We start from the raw sequence: 17,193 nt of genomic DNA, 5'->3' as shown, positions 1-17,193 counted from the left end.
GCTGATAAACACTATGAAAATCAGTGTATGTGTACTATACAAACCAAGAATTAAAACCAAACTTTTAGTGATTTATCGTAATGATACAGTTAACACCTCATACCCAAGACGCTGATGCTGCACATGGAACGACACCTGGTCCCACCGCCTTCAGCGGGAGACCCAAACCCCAACTATTGCCACACATGCTTTAAGTACATCCTGGTTTTTCATGACTCTACCTACAAACAAGTCACTAGAAATTAGCTGCTGCTATTGAGTCTCTGTTCATCAAGTAGATTTTCAGCTCCACGACTTGTGGAGTAAAAGTAATGCTCCTGCTGAGCTCCTGCAATACCTGCCTTTTGTAATTCCTGAATAGTTCCAAAAAACCCAAGCCCCATGATGACTTTATTAAAGATTTTTATTGTAGCTGATGATTCGTACCATCAAAACAGCTTTCTCACATAGAGTTTTTTCAAAACATGACAATGTGTATTGTGAAATCACAAAAACCCCTAAGTTCACTTTAAGAACTAGGGCACTTCAAAGCAGCTGCTTGCTTGTCATTTAGGAGCACGATACTCAATGCTACGTACACTACACTACTTGAAAAAATATATTTGGGCTTTTTTCCTGCCATTGTTCCCATACTCAGAAGTATACAGAGCCTTATTGACTACAGAAAACTCTGAGCTTTGACTTACAGATCTTTTTCCTATCAGAGTGACTGATACTGTTCTTCTAATCTAAATATCTATTTGAAATACTCCACTTTAGATCATTAGTTTCATAAATATTTTCTCTGCCTGTAGTACAGACAGATACAACAAAATACCTCTAGTAGATTAGCCTTTTGAAGCCAGAACTTTCATCACAATCTATACGAAGGACTGGGACAGCAAAAGACGTGGACCAGCTCCACAGCTGGTACTGAGCAAAACCATTCCTTTGCAAAGCCCGCAGTTTTACTACTGGAGCTTGGACTTCATTCACTGACTTCAAATTACATAGACAAAGGAAACACATCACAGTTAAAAATGTAATTTAAATCACGTAATTTAAGCAAACCCTCTGCTTACCTTTCAACGGCCTGATATTCCTATTTTTACCCGATTGCAGATTACGTGTTATCAGGGAGGCCTACCTGGCATTTATCGGAAACCCTTACTTAGGCAAACATAGCACTGCTTTTATGAATAAAGTTTACATTTGCCCTAACAGGCTGTCTGGGGTACCTATTATGAGTAGCAGCATTCAGGTAGGTAGGACATCTTCTGAGAACAAGGTCTGAAACCCTTAGCTTTACTTCTTGAGATTGCTGTATTCACTGGATGGCAATTGAATAAAAATAACGCTCTGAAAACCTCACACAACTGCCTGGAAACACACTGTTCCTACAAGGCTGACAGATTGGGTTAATTGTGAGGAACTCCTTCACTCATAAAATGAAATGGCTTCATGTCATTTCAACAAGTGTATACCTGGGAACTACAACATGAATTAGTCTTAATTTATCTGCAGTACTGTCTGCATGCTTTATGAAAAGTATATGTGTGTATATAAACAGGATAGAAATTAACTTCTGCCTGAGGCTACCACCAAATGTCAATTAAGCTGCCAGACTTTCAGGGGTTGGTACTCTGTCTCTCTGCCTGGGGGAAGCTTTGTATTCAATTTATTGTTGAGTAAGACAACCAGTTTGGCAGGGAAAACAGATTAACAAATTATACAGTATTTTTTTTTTTAAAGGTGAATATAACTTACTGAAAACAAATTTAAGGAAGCTTTCTTATTATTGTTATAACTATTTTTCAATCTATAAAGCTGGAGAGGGAAAAAGCCATTAACTGTCTATAAGCAGGATCTAATATGAACAATGTACGTTAAAAATGCACTCTTGGCTTTGTTTTATTATTTCACTATTTTATTAACATATAAATATTGGTGGAAGAAGCTGTTGCCATGCGCAGCCAGAGGACATAAAAAACAGTTGTGCTCTAAACAAGATGCTAATTCACTGACTGTTAAAAATGCTTTGTTCTTTCTATTAAACAAACACATAAATTATCTCTGACTCTGTCTTTTTCTTTGCAAAGAAATACTACCTACCATTGCAGGCTTAGGTCTGCCTTAATATTGCCATAACTTTAGAGATGCTCAAATAGTTCGATTCCAATTGGCATCCTGATTCTGTCCAAACACAGCCATTCGAGCTCAAATTAATTAATGACACTAAAATTCAGAGAGTGCTATTGTAGATCAAAAGGGTAACATGACCGGCTTCATCACACGTAATGCCTACACCTGTTATTCCCACAGACAGACTTTGCGATTTGAAGGTCCCCCTGGCCCTCAACCCCCAGGACTGACAATGTTTCCATGTCAAGTGGAACAAGATGTTTCCAGAAGCTTCCATGCCAGGTTCTCTGCACACTATTGCCCTTCCTCGGCTTGTGAGTTCTCATTTTAAACCGCCTCTTCCTGGCACTGATTCTGCAACGTGGCCAGGTGTCAGAAAAGGAATGCGGTCTTTAGTGGGTTTCTTTTCCTGATGTTGAGTAGAACTCTGTTTTGTGATCTGAAGAAAATCAGTGTTTACAGAGATTATCTGTGAGTGCAGGGATAGGAGGACCTCTGTCTCCTCAACGTGTAATTAAGTTTCTCTTTTCAGAGGCTGAAAACAGAGCTGTAGAAGTCACCACGTAAATGCCCATTTTGTTTGTTTTGAGAGCACAACCAGAACGGCTTCCCATGACTGCTGGGGCTCCTGAAATATATATACTGGAGAGAAACTTAAGCCAGAGAACAGTGTGCCTAGCCTGCTGCCGTGAGCACATGCCCAGGTACTGCTACAGCCACGCTCATGCAACGTGGAAGCCTCTTCCATCAGTCCAGCAAACAGGGCAAAAGAGGTAAGCAGATATTTCTTATACAATAGCCGAGTTTCTTCTGCTCCCTCCAAGTAACAGTTTTCCTGCATGTAACTATCATTACAACAATAACATAGGGACTAGAAAATGCCAGCACTGTAGGTGTCCTGTAGCTCAGATGCCGCAGCGCACGCCTTTCCCGCTTTCTCTCCATACCCTGAGTGTATTACACAGTGTACACTCAGCTTATGCTTTTCCAGGATCCATTAAAGGTTAGCAACACGCTCACCATCAGCTCTTGGTGTTTGGCAACAGATATCGGTTAAAGGGTTCTTTGCTTCAACTGAACAATTTGCAAAAAGTTGCCAGTTTACAAACACAGAACATCAGAAAAAAAGGACTGAGGGAGTGCTGTGGCAAACAAGAAAATCCTCACAGATGGAGCATCTACTCTCTAGTTTTCTCTCCAGGAGTATTCTTTGCCATTTAGATTCTTCCCACATTTAGTTGTACAGTAAAAATATCTTTTGCTGTCTTTCTCAGCCATCACTTAGCAAAGCATGGAAAAGGATTGAAACAAAAGTAAAAAAAAATATGACAAAAAAAATAATAAAAATAATTGTGCATCTTCCTTTAGAATATTTTGCTGGTCGTGGCTAATCTAACTTTTAGTCTCTTTTTATACAGTGCCCGATGGGCCTTGGCCTTTGCCATGCTAAGGGCCTTCGTTCTGCAGTTCTGTAGCTGCCTGTGACTTCACGCCTTGGCTGCAGGGCAGAGGTTTCCCTATTCCCATGCTGATGTTCCTCTCCTGTTATTCTTAGGGCCATGCAACTGCAAAACTTGATATTGTTGTTATGTTGGGTTCCTCGAGGCATTAAAATTACTACTTCTTTCCTCCACCTTTTTCTACCCCTTGTTTTGTAGCTTTTTTTAGAGGAAAACAAGACTTAATGGTCAATTAAGTAGGCAATAACTATGACCCAGTAACATGCCAGAGGGTGTGCGACACCCACCCCGTCACCTCCCACATCTCCTGAGGGCACCTCAAGCAGGAGTGAGCACAGGGCTGGCTGAGCAGGTCCTGAGGAGAAGGACACAGTCCCTGTGGGACAGGTCCATGGAGAGGGGCCACCTGAAGCACTGGAGAAGGCACTCGTCTGGCAGATCCTGCCTTTCCTCTGCCCAGCTGACCAGTGGCATGTTTCCCTTTTTCCCGTCTCTCTCTCTTTTTCTTTTTTACTACTTACACCCTTAAAGCTGACACATGCCGTTAGCTATGGATCCCACTAGTACATCTTGCAGTGTGTAAGCCCGTCCCATCATCCTTTGTGTGATGCTCTGCCCTTACATTCAGAAGCTATGCCAGCCTAAACCTCTAAATAACTCCTGACACCATTTCCTCATGCTGGGGAAGGTGAAGGTAATTGAAACAGGAAACTGAATTATCACACTAGCGAATTTTCTGGATCACTATCACTTTAAGACAAAGGGGCAAACAGGAATGTATAGCAAAACAATCAAGTTCCAAAGGGGAAAAAAAAACCCCACAACTCTGTCATAGCAACTGTGCTTGTTATTTTTGATTGTAATTTGATTGTATTTTGGCCTAAAATGCTAAATATTCATTCTCATGGTAGCTTTTTTTTTTTTTTTAATTAGGTACAAGTATACTATTTACGATGGCAGCGGTGCTCAAATCTCATTTATTGACTGGACATCATTAGAGCAAGAGAAGCTCAGAAAGGTTATTAGAGCCTCATCTGAATTATGAAATGGTCAAGTCAAGTGGGAATGGTGAATGGTGATATGAAACTTAATCCAGTTCTCTTATGTTAATGAGAAGAAACAATGCAGAGCTTTTAAGAAAAACAAAGCAACAAACAAGCATTTGTGACCAGAGCCGCCAATATATTCAGTTTTTTATATTGCCAACATCATTAAAATATGCTCATCTTACCATTAGTTGATCATTGCTTTTACCTTCAATTTACCAAGTCAGATTTAGCATGCTAAAAGTTGCCAGTTAAGACATTGACAAAAAATAGCTGTATATATAGGCAAGTAAAAAACAGTAAACAGCCCCTGTGAAAACAGTTATTTATAATTGCTCTTCTCTCACTAGTAAAATTCATGTGTCACATCACTTATTTTTTTCATAAGCTTTTCTTTTCCCCAGGACATATGTCTCCATTTATTTGATGAAGTCAGGGAGGTCTGACAAGATTTTAGACAAAAACAAGTACACATTAATTCTACACATTTTAAAAAAAATATCGGTCATGTTTCAAATCCTTATATTTTCCTTGTTGCACACGTTTACTGTTTCAGAGTGAATATGTCTTAATAGGGCTGTCAAATGAACATATGACTATGAATATACACTTTTTACATTAATTTTGGGATAACATGTAATCCAAATTAAACTAACTGATTTAAAAAAAAAATACAGAATATATCCTTCTTGTTTTCCAGATATAGCTTTTATACATGTAGAAAACACGCTCACTCAAGAGTGTTACAGGAAAACTACTGCGGTGGGTTGACCTTGGCTGGATGCAGGGTGTCCACCAAGCTGCTCTATCACTCCCCTCCTCAGCAGAACATGGAGGGGAGAAAATAAGACAGAAAATGCTTTTGGGTCAAGACAAAGGCAATTTAATAAAGTGAAAAGCATAGGCTGTGTGTGGAAGCCAAGAAAAACAGAAGCTTTCCTCTCTTCTTCCCCCCAGCAGGTGATGTCCAGCCAGTTCCCGGGAAGTGGGGCCGCAGTACCGGAGCAGTTTCTCTGGAAGAGAAACGTCGTAATAACGAACACACGTTCTCCACTCTGGGGGAAAGTACCTGCACCTCAGCCAGACCCGGTACAAACACATCTCACTAAAAACCCCAGAGCCTTAAGAAGAAATGCGGCCTCACCCTAACAGCTGACATGTACTGCACACACCCTGCGTACTGAGGTTCATGTGCACGAAAAAGGTTTTTGTCGAGACCAGTAAAGGAAAAGTGTTGGCTATGATCTCTTTTTCTTCTTTAGTGTACATCTAAGTGTTGTTTTTCTTTCACATTCTGTTCTACAAAAGCTCTTTAGCACCTGTTTTGGCAGAAAGCTTAAAATACTATGGCAATCAGAGAAGTGTATCAGTGACCACAGAAAATTGAAGCTGAGCAACAGAGAGGAAAAAGGATCTTCAGTAACTCGTGTTGGGCACTTTTTTTTTTGCTTAGACCTGTTTGGTATAAATTAATACCTGACCTTTGGACATTTTTTTTTTGTAAAAAAGGCCTCTTCAGTTTTTCAAGGGTGACACACAATAAGCTTGTCTGCAATCCTACCAATGGTCATCCAGACAAACCACAACCTGCAGAGCAGACAAGACCTGAGCTGGAAGACTGGATTCTTGGTCAGAAAAGAAACAAGCATGATTAAGAAATACTAACTAAAAGCTCACACTGTAGTACTCCTAGATACTTCACACTAAAAATGGTATGATAAAATAACATAATAAAAAACTTGACAGATGACCTTCAGAAATTAATAGGTAAGAATTGATATACTGTAACAAAAGTTTCACATTCTTCTTTTTCTTACTTCTGCTTATTTAAGACTGTCACATTGATTTGTTGTGTGGGAGGATTCCAGTATCAGTCTCTTTGATAAGACCACAGTAAATGTGAGTCTGCAGAGCAGACTTCCAACCATAAACCTGTACATTTTTCTACATGTGTTGCAGTAAAGACAATTGGACTGTTCCTATGCTCAGTCTACTAAACTTAAATTTGAAAATAAAGTTTCTAGAGGCCTGATATGACCATCACATCACTGTAACATAAACCTCCAATAGAGAGACCTTCAAACTCAGGCCTAAATATAATTACACAAGAGACAGTACAACAGTTCAGAACAAAGGGAGTCAAGGCAGAAAGGGCCCAGGCACTGCACAAGAAAGGAGCGAGGCAGGAAAACACTCAGAATAAAGCAGCAAATACAACTTGAGCTCCAGCTCTCCTGAAGTCATGGTTGCACAGCTCGTAAGGTTTGAAATTTGAAAGGCCACGTTGCCTTATTAAGAAATGTTATCTTGATCTATAATTACATCTGGATCATACAAAACAAGCAACTAATTTTTATCAATACAGATTGATACCATTTATGTATTTAAGATCCAAGGAAGTGATCTATGTGTTTGTAATGTTTGCTCATTTCATTTTGTGAGGCTGCCTATTACTGACTTATTAAGGCCTCATTATATTATTAAGTCCAAACATCAATCTTGGTTCCTGTCCAGGCTCTCCTCTCTGTATTTTGTAATTATCAACAGAAGTAATTTCCAACAGCAACGAACTTGACACTTGCTGACCAATACAATGATCACAGTAACATTCTGAGACTTAATTTTTTCACCTAAAAGGATATATTTACTCAAGACTAATTTGCAGTATTGGGAAATATGGAGCAAGGAAGCTATGTGTATCATTTGTTTTTATATGCAAATGATATATAAGCATATATTTCACAAGGAGAAAACTCTCAGCAGAGCTGCCCAGTTTACACAGTCATCTGTATCCCATGATGACAACCAGCTACACATCCTAGTGCACCGTCACGTGTGTATTATAAATGGACAGTAGAATCTGTTCCAGCTCGCATCTCCAGCTTTCATGCCGTCTAAAAAGTAGAACAATTATTTGCTTTCAAGCACAAGTTAAGCTTGTCATATTTCATTTTATTTTGCATATTCAGAAAAAGTATGACTATAAAACAGGGCAGATTAGCTCATTCCTCCAAAAGGCTGTATTTTGTTGTCATCTTAAAGGTATTATGGCATAAAATTGTAATTAAAACAAATAAGTTCAAAAGTGAAAATTGTCTTTTAGAATTTCAGAAATCAATGCAATAATGGCTTCATAGGTAACCTTGCCATGTTAGGAGGACTGTTTAAGAGACCTCTAACTAAATAGTTAGATAGAGCACTATAAGTCCAATAAGTATTTAATAATTATCCCCAAATTACACTGGATTAGGAATTGTAAAAATATTCTCTGTATTAAAACCTGAAGACCTAATCTACCAGGAATAGCTTCCAGGATTCTGTCTAATGTGTTGTCAGTATATCTCAAATTCAAAAATTTGATTTTAAAAAGCAACAGATTTTTCAAAGATTATTCTCATGCTGGCTATACATGATACCCATCTGTGAATTAAAATAAAGGAAGCTATCAAAATGTTCCTTCAAATCAAACATATGGTAAGTGTTCACTCTGCCAGGCTAATTTCTCCAGTGGCTGGGCCTCCCCACATCTGACCAAGTTCAAGTTGGTTTTGGTTTTTTTCCCCTCAACTTAAATCTGTTGCAAAAGTTTAATGAGTTCAACATGAATATGTATAAGATTCGAAAGAACAATTAAAGATTTTTTTCATTTTAAATGCAGAGCAGAAAAGTATGGTTCTATTTTTATTTTCAGTTTAGAAAAATAAACACGGTACTGATAACAGGTTGCTTACAATTAGGATGAAAAGGACATTTTAAAGGTTTTTTGGAAGAACAGTCAAACTACAGGAAAAGGCTCAGCTACTCTCAGCTTGCTCAGTAATATTTTGCTGTGTTATGATCTGAACCAATTCTAAATGATAAATTTAGAACGCAGTCAGCAGGAAACAGAAAAGAGGGGTCTCAAGTGTTTTGTGAATCTCTCCCTAGGTCCTGAGCCCAGTACATCTGATATCCTTGTGGAAATAAGAAAAATAAGAGTGGGAAATTTCCCCCCAAAAATCTAACATATGAGGGGAGAGAGAGAGATAAATCAAACACGCACTTCCTTTGCAGGAATGCAACGGCCTCCAGCTCCGGCTCCGTTCCTACCTCTAGCGGAGGCATCACCTGGAGGAGCAGCTCACAAGGTGTCCTGGAGCGGGTGACACGCTGGCAGCGCTGCCTCCTGCTCCCGGGAACAGCGGCACCAGGAAAAACCAGCTTCCCTCTTAAACATCCCTGTGCCCACCTGGGAAAGGAGAGTCTCTTTGGGGATGGAAGAGCTTCACTACGTCTGAATATTAAAAATATAAGGTTTTTTTAATGAAAATTTGGGCTTTAAAAAAAAAAAAAAAAAAAAGGAAAAATATGATGAAGAAAGCATTTCAGCAGGTCAATGGGACAGCCAGGGAACTGAAAAGGAAATCAAAAGAACAACATACCATGATGATAAAAACTGAAGAAAACAATTTTCAAAGTGAGAAGCCTACTTGAACCAGAAACTCTCACCGCTCCCTGTCTCAGTTTATGTATCTATTTATTAACTACATATTTTTGTTTGTATGTTTATGTATCTATTATTAACTTACATTTCAAGCTGTTATTTTAAGGACTCAAACCTGCACTGTTTGGGGACACCTGTTTCTCTTTGAAACACTGTTGGGAGATAGACTCTAAGGGCAAATTTATTTATTCCAGTTGTCAGGCTGAGAACAAGAGATCCAAAGCCAGCCTTTTCAGATTTCTCTATTATATTTTCCTGGTTTTCTAAAATATGTAACAAGGTCTTTATTAATATTTTCAACACATACAATGTGTACCAGTCTGCAAAACCCCATGAAGGCTGTGGACGCTGGGGCTGCAGAGCTGAGGGCCGTTTCCAGCCCCAGAGGGTGCTCTGGGTACCTCACTCACCAATGGCTAAAACTTCCCACAACTGACTTACTCAAAATTGAGGTTTTTGTGCTCCTAAGTTCCTCAGCCTGTCCTGGATAAGTTTCTTATTAAAAAAAAAATATATACTAAAAAAAAAAAAAATATATATATTATATATATATATATATATATATATATATAAATCAGTTAAAACAGATCCAGTCTATTATTTTTAGGCAGCTACCTTTGGAGGCTGGCAAGTGACAACAGAATGGAAAATTCCTTTCCTTCTGCAGCTCTGCAGGTGCACTTGCATCATGAAGGAGCTTCTGAATAAAGCAAATTGTACATATTACTACCATCATCAAAATAGCTTATGAACTTTCCATTCCATTGTGACCACAGTTCCCTGTATTAGAAGGGAGCCTGTGCCCTTAAATCTTAACTCTGTGAACTCTTTCCTTTAAAGTACCCAACATGAGAACTTTTTCAGGAACAGGAAAGTCTGCACTCTAATGAGATCCTCTCTGACAATTGTAGAATAAAACCTTCTATTATATGTACTACAGAGATTGGAAACACATTTGCTATACCTCTCATTTTTCTTTATGATTTTCTCAGTCCCTTAACTAGAGTACAATGTCCCTGACTTGAATTTATATTGTGCTTTTCAAGATGCAATAAGCAGATCACAGAACCTAATAGCTTAAGGAAAGATAACTTCATGGAGAGACAGGCTGTTGTGAACTAGACTAAAGCAATATATTAATGCCTGTAGTAACAAATATATAAATATGGACAAAGTGACACTTCTTCATACTCTCACTTCTTTGAAAATCAAGCGATTGACTGAGCAGCAAACAAACAAACAAACAAATAAATCATTCTGGAGCATCCAGCGTTAAGCAGATTTTCAGCTGTGTAGCAAATGACTGAAGGTTAAACTTACTCCAGAAGGCAGGATCTAAGTATCTGCGTCTCTGTGTATAGGAGAGAGAGGGAGGCAACACACAACAACATGACACAAATCTTGGTCTCTTGACTGTATAACCTCTGCTATCCTGCACAACAAATTTAAATATAACGTACAGGGAATAAGACATGGGGCCTAAACTTGGAAACCTACCTAAGGAGATCAGTGCAACTGAGTTCAGGGTGTGAGAGTACCCTATAGCTCCACTAAATCCAGAAAGGATGTAAAATTTCCACTCTCAAACGAACAGGATATCAGCTGTTGCTGATTCAGAATCACGGAAATAGCTTTATTGATTTTTAACATTTAGAAACTGAGGCCTTCATAAACACACAAACATTAAGTTCAAGTGAAGAACTATCCTAAGGCAGAGTACAAGCTTGTAAGACTTGTCTTCATACATGCTGTGAATTGTGGCCAGAAATTAAGGCTAAATTTTGAAAGCAAGACAATGCCTGTGCTGTGGGGTTTGTTTGGGGTTTTTTGTTGTGGTTTGTTTGTTTGTTTTGGGTTTTTTTAACCAAGAGGACCAGCTGCTGAAATATGTATGTCAGCTACATGATACATGCTACTACTCACTCTCTTTGTGACCACATCACCTCTATCTCTGTTCAGATCAAGCTCTCTGGCCAAGCAGCATGGAGCCTCATTAAAATTCAATTTCTGCTGAAACTGGAGCACAGGTAACATTACTGGTACATTATCAAATGTCCCCACTTCTTTATTTGGATAGTCTCATCAGTGTTTGAACTGAAGTGATCTTAACTACTGACAGGTGAACTGAAGATTTACTTGCAGTATCATAGAGAACTGCTACAGGCTTATGAATGGAACCAGCACATCAGCCCCCATTGGCAAATGGCATTTGAAACCCTTCAAGCCACGTCTGGTAACAATAATACTGTGTAGATATATAGTACACTCCATTGAAGGACACAGAACAAATTTACACACAAATGTCTTACAGCTCCAAGTATTCTTGGGGTTAGCAGGTATCACTGCTATTATTGCCATCCTACAACTCAGACAAGCAGAAAACAAGAAATGAAAAGACTAAAAAATACGCACAATGTACAAAATAAATGTCACAAAACAAGGAACAGCACTCAGGTCCTCCTCCTCTTCTTTGGTCACTATCGTTTCTTACAACAGCACCCTGGGAGACGATGCTTCCTTTTACCCCTCACTACTGCATAGAGAATTCTGGCTCCATCACAATATTCTGTTTTATAATATTGGAAATATATCTCAAAACAACTGACTTCTCAGCAGGTCTATCTTAGATTGTGCCTATAGCATTGCATGTTCTACGTGAGGATTTCCAGAATGGCTAAATAATGCAGTATTAGTGGGTTGGGGGGTTTTTGTTGCTGTTTTTTTTGTTTGCTCATTGCATGCTTTCATCACATCAGAACTAGGCAGGTTAAACAACTGAATAGAAAAGCACAGTGCAACTGAGAGATATATCATCTCAAAATGCTCCTCTAAACAATCACAGGGGTTTTTTTTAATAAATATTTTACTTCCCTTTATTTTTACCCTTTTTTTGGGGGGGGGAAAGCCACGTGATGATGAAAAAACTTCATGCGCCACACAGTATCACCTAAAACTAATTTTAATGACGGCTTTAAATAATGGCTACAGGCCAACAGGAAAAGGGCTTGCACGGCAGTTTAATTGACAGAGTATCCAAAGTGCCCTTGAAAATTATTTAAAAGTTTATGACAGTCCTGGAGGTCAAGAATGAAAGGCTTCAAACAGCAGTTCTGCTGAGGTCCTTCTTTGACCCAGATGCTGTATCTTTGATGTTCCTATTAATTCAAAAATGTAACACACAGACACCTTCAAAAACTCTCCTCTTTTGAAAATTTGTAATCGTTCATATACTGTAGAGATCAACAGTGTTTGAATCTCTGACTGGAACATAAATCTGTGATGAAGCGTAATTACTTTAAACCAAATAACCTACGAGATGCCACAAGCTATGGGAAAACACATTTTAAATGTCACTAATTTGATATTCAAGCTGTAAAGAAGTGAAATATGTTGAAAACAAGTATAAACTGACACAAGTATTTTATATATTTATGAAATACCTCACAAGGTACTTATGGTATTCCATTCTCATGAACATTCAATTTTGCATGACAATATCTGCTAAATAAATAGTTATTGCTGTGCTTAATAATACAGTTTGCAAAAATTAAATCACTTGTGAGAAAGGGAGTATGCCTTCTCCAGTGGCATTGCCTCCATCAGACATCTTGGGATACAGTTTATACATTAGAAGGATTCTAGCATACATATTTGTATAGAAAATAAAAAATGTCTCCATACTGAATGGGAAATCTAACTTTTCATTCTGCCAGTGGACAGAGAATACCCTAATGACTCCACCATAGACACAAAATTATCACCATGGCAGGTTGACAAAAAAAGAGGTTAACTGACAGATACAATAGCTTCACCTTAACCCAGATGTCAGGAAACACGTCATTATTGATATTCAAAGCTGGAACAGAACAGTTAAGTGAGTCACATAAAGCTGAATAGGCAGGTATTTAAAATATCAGGCATGTAAGAATAAATTTGTAGCTCCTCTTATCCTAAGAAAAAATGACCTTTTTTTTTTTTTTCTATTTCAAAGCTTATAATTCTGTTAAATATCTTCTCTATATGGCTTTGGATGATTCTACAATATCCATGTATGGTCTAATGTAAATTGACCAATTTTTCTCTGAGATTTCTGCATTAAACCAACAGAACTATTCAAAGTCTCACAAAAATCCGAGCTCAGAATTCAGACTAACTGATCTCACTGTTATGCACGAATATAATCTCCAACATATTTTAAACATGTTGATGACAGTTGGTCAGCAAATATACGTGGTGAAAAACAAATCTGCATGCTTCACTTCCTTTATTTTCATGAATGCAGAGCATTTAACTCTCATTTTAATTATGACAAAATGAGATAAATTTTTCAAGGCAATTGAAGGACAACACATACAAACCCCGGGTTTAATTTATTTCTCCTCTTCCACACACATCAGGTATTCTTAAAAGGACTTAAGTACTGTCAAAGTAAGGCTCATCCTCTTATTACTTTCACAGCACAGATTTTTATATCCACATAAAAGGCTAGAAAAGCCAGAAAATTCCATGATCTCCATTCCATGTGAGAACTGTAAGACATCCCATTACAGAGGATAATGTTATGGATCACAGTACCTGCTCAAAGACACAGAGTATCCACACTGATTCTCTTATTAAATTTACCTAGTTTTTAATATTTCCAGCAAAAGCAGAGTTACAGATATTTTAGGAGAAGTTACTTCGAAAGAAATAAGTCTCTTAGTAACATTGGTGAAAGGAATATGAATGGTGAAAGAATATTTAGCCTTAGTCTGCAAACAACTATTGGTCATAAACTCTACAAACTGAAATTATGATTCAAATTAGGATCTTCTAGACACGTTAGAAGCCTTTCTTACTTTTCTTAGAACACATTTATAAACCTGGTTTCCTCAGTGGAGGTGAACAATTTACAGTTCCCCACCCCTAACTTGATAATGAAAATGAATCCAATTTGAATATCTAGCTCTTCGATACTGGAGAATATATAATAAAGAATTAGTATGTAATATAAATGCAGGCTGCATCAATGTATTCATCATGTTGTGATCTTAGTGAAAAAAAAAAACTATTAAGAAAACTAGTCATTCAAATGAATCATTAAATTTCAACAAATGTTAGCTTTTGTATTCTTCATTTAAGAGGAGTCCCTGCTTTTACCAAAAGTACTTGTCCAGTCACCTTTTTTTCTAAAACAGGCTGCAGTTACCCCAACAACAGATGGGACCGCACCAACTTAAATAACAAAGATAATTTTTAACCCAGAAAAGTCTCAAGCATTTCTTCAAAAAAAAAAATAAAAAAATAAAAAAATAAAAAAAATCCTTGAAATTCTCTTCCACTTTGTGCCCATTTTTGTAACCACATGTATCCCTATTAAAATTCCATATAAAACTTACTAGAAGGGCAACGATGCAGTAATAGCAACGTTATCATAGCTAATAATCTGGTAGCAAGTTGACTTGATATGTAGATTAAAATGATGAATTATGATGCTTTCATCCGTTGGTAATGATACAGAATGATTTCTACTGTCAAGATCATGGAATTCATTGCAATCTTCACTACAATTCATATCCCTGTTGAATTTGAATTCATAATAAAAGGGATAAAAAGGTCAATGTACCAAGCTAGACAACAAAGAAGATGCCTGAACACACATTGAATATTCTATTTCAAGCATCCATCCTTGACAAGCAAGCTGCAATTAAGATAAGATTTACTTTTATGCATCAAGTCCTTTAGTTTGATCTATGTAGCTGCACACACTTTCCCCTATTGTTTGAAGCAGCATTTCAGAAGTTCAGCACAAAGATACATAAAACACTATCAGAAATTACAGTTGTTTTGTTCTGTCACAGAGCTGGTCTGAACCAAGGAGAGCGAGGATGGGCTGAGCAGCAGCGCACTCAGCTAGAATTCCAGACTCCCAGACTCATTTCCCAACTCAACAACAGTCCTATGCAGCCTTAGACAAATCTCTTCCCGTATCTCCATCACCCTTTCCAGTCTCTAGTGCAAGTGTTCGTAACGATGGCATCAATGTTATACTAAAAGAAGAACTTGCATTCATTAATTTTGATGCTATTTCATTACCACACAATGGTGACCCAACATATGGGTATTTCTTTTCATGCAAAGCCTGGTATTCCAGTCAAACAAGTGTCCTGACTCCATATTGCTAACCCTATTGAGAAACCACTGAATTTGTGTTCTGTTTGCCCGCTGAGATTTCCTGTGTTGTTGTAATAGAAGAAAATCACACAGCGTGAGTTCAAATATAGGCTTATAAAACATAACCCAAAGCAGCAAAAGATCACACTGCCTAGTATAAGTAAATCTAGGCTTTAACCTTCCTCAAATGCACAGATATACTGAAGATTCATAGATTGGAAAAGAACTCCAGAGGCCAGCTAGTCCAACCTGCTGCTCAAAGCAGGTCCAAACATAGCAGGATGCTCAGAATGCCAGCCAGTGGAGCTATGAGCTTCTTCAGGGATGGATATAGGTTACCCCTCTGGGCAACCTGCTCCAGTACTTGACCATCCTTATGGTAAAAACTTATTTGTACTGAATTGTAATGTCCCATGTTGCACTTGGCATCTATTGCCTCCTGTCCCATGGTTGTAGACATCTGAGAAGAGGTTTATCCCCCTCACTCTTCCATTAGGTAGTTGTGAACAGAAATAAGGTCTTGCATTAGGGGAGAACAAATCCAGTTCTCACAGTCTCTCATGTCACATGATCCAGACAGACATTAAATGGAGCTACTGTCTGTGCATCTGTCTTGGTTCTGAAGAGCATCTCAATTACCTGAGTAGTGACCACATCTGTAAGACTTCACCAGTCTGTCCTTTGTCTTGTGCCTTAAACAGAGTCTGACTGAAGTTAGACCTTCAGCTGAATGATATGTGACTGTCATTGAGTTATGTTATTGCTACAAGCCTGCTAACAAAAAGGATTATGAAGCTTTAAAAGGGACAGTGTTTGCTTCCACTTCTCTGACACTAATTTTCTCCTTCATGTGTCAGATTTGTCACAACCCTGTGTCAAGTAAGTCATTGGTCAATGTACCGTCAAATATGATAGGAACTCAACATGGTACAAAAATACATGATCTTTGTGATACAAGAAAAAGGCAGAAATTAGCAGAACATAGAGGAATAGGAACAGTTCCTGTGCTACACCACCTGATAATAGGGCAGAAAATAAGGCTTCAAGCCATTATCTGTTCAACTCTATAACACATACTGAAATAAGGAGTACGGCTCAAGGAAAACCTCATGAGACAGAGATAAATGTGAAGGTAACATAACTTTTGTATGGCTGTCCAGCATTGTACATGTGACTGATCATTTCTCTCTTGAAAACCATTCCCGGGACTGCAATTTAGCTCCTTCCCATTCCTCCTCCTCTTCTTTACCTGAATGCTGTGCATTGGACCAGCAGCAGCAAACATGTATTCTTGGTACGTAAGAGGTCAGAAAGGAGAGAAATGGATTCCCAAGAGGGTTCATAGAACAGCAAACTAATAATCACATAAATGATTAAGGGGTTTGAGCTGAAAAACACCACATCGAAACTGGAAATGTGTGATGGCTGGCAAACTATACGAGGAAATTGTGTCCTCTTTGTATGATATGAGCAAATATCCAATGAATGTAAGAAATGGGCATTAGTACTAAAGAGGAACCTTTTAGGGATGAAGAAACCAAGAACTTAAAGAATACAACTAGCTAATAATGTGTACGTTTTAAAATAATTTATTTTTCTTTGTGACCTGAATAGCCACTACTTCCTTTCAAGGGATATTTTTTTCAATGCTTTTATTTTTTCCCCAGTTTCTATATTAAAAATGCTTTATCCCATTGCTGCTTAAGCTAGGCAAGAACAAGAGACAGTAATCAGATAAATATCCAGCACTCAGATTTTTAACAGCCTAAAAGCGTTCAGAGATGCCGGATATTTTTACACAGCCCCATTCTCTCTTGTATATTAAAACTGAGAGAGCATGATCATTTAGGTCATTAGAGGGACATTGTCTACTCACCTAACTGCCTTCGGAGCCTAAGTTTCATTGATTTTCCATGGGACTTATCTTCGT

General features: G+C 38.0%; 1 protein-coding gene across 4 annotated transcripts in view; it reads right to left on the bottom strand.

Moving 5' to 3' along the window:
* TENM2 (teneurin transmembrane protein 2) overlaps positions 1–17,193 on the bottom strand; it is a gene marked incomplete at both ends in the record, with an annotated part of 489,425 nt that overhangs the window by 387,155 nt on the left and 85,077 nt on the right. The window lies entirely within an intron of this gene.

This window comes from Nesoenas mayeri, assembly GCF_963082525.1.
Source record: "Nesoenas mayeri genome assembly, chromosome: 14".
NCBI classification, from domain to species: Eukaryota; Metazoa; Chordata; class Aves; order Columbiformes; family Columbidae; genus Nesoenas; species Nesoenas mayeri.
Note: the sequence above shows the minus strand (reverse complement) of the source record. Positions and strands in the feature narration are given on the sequence as shown.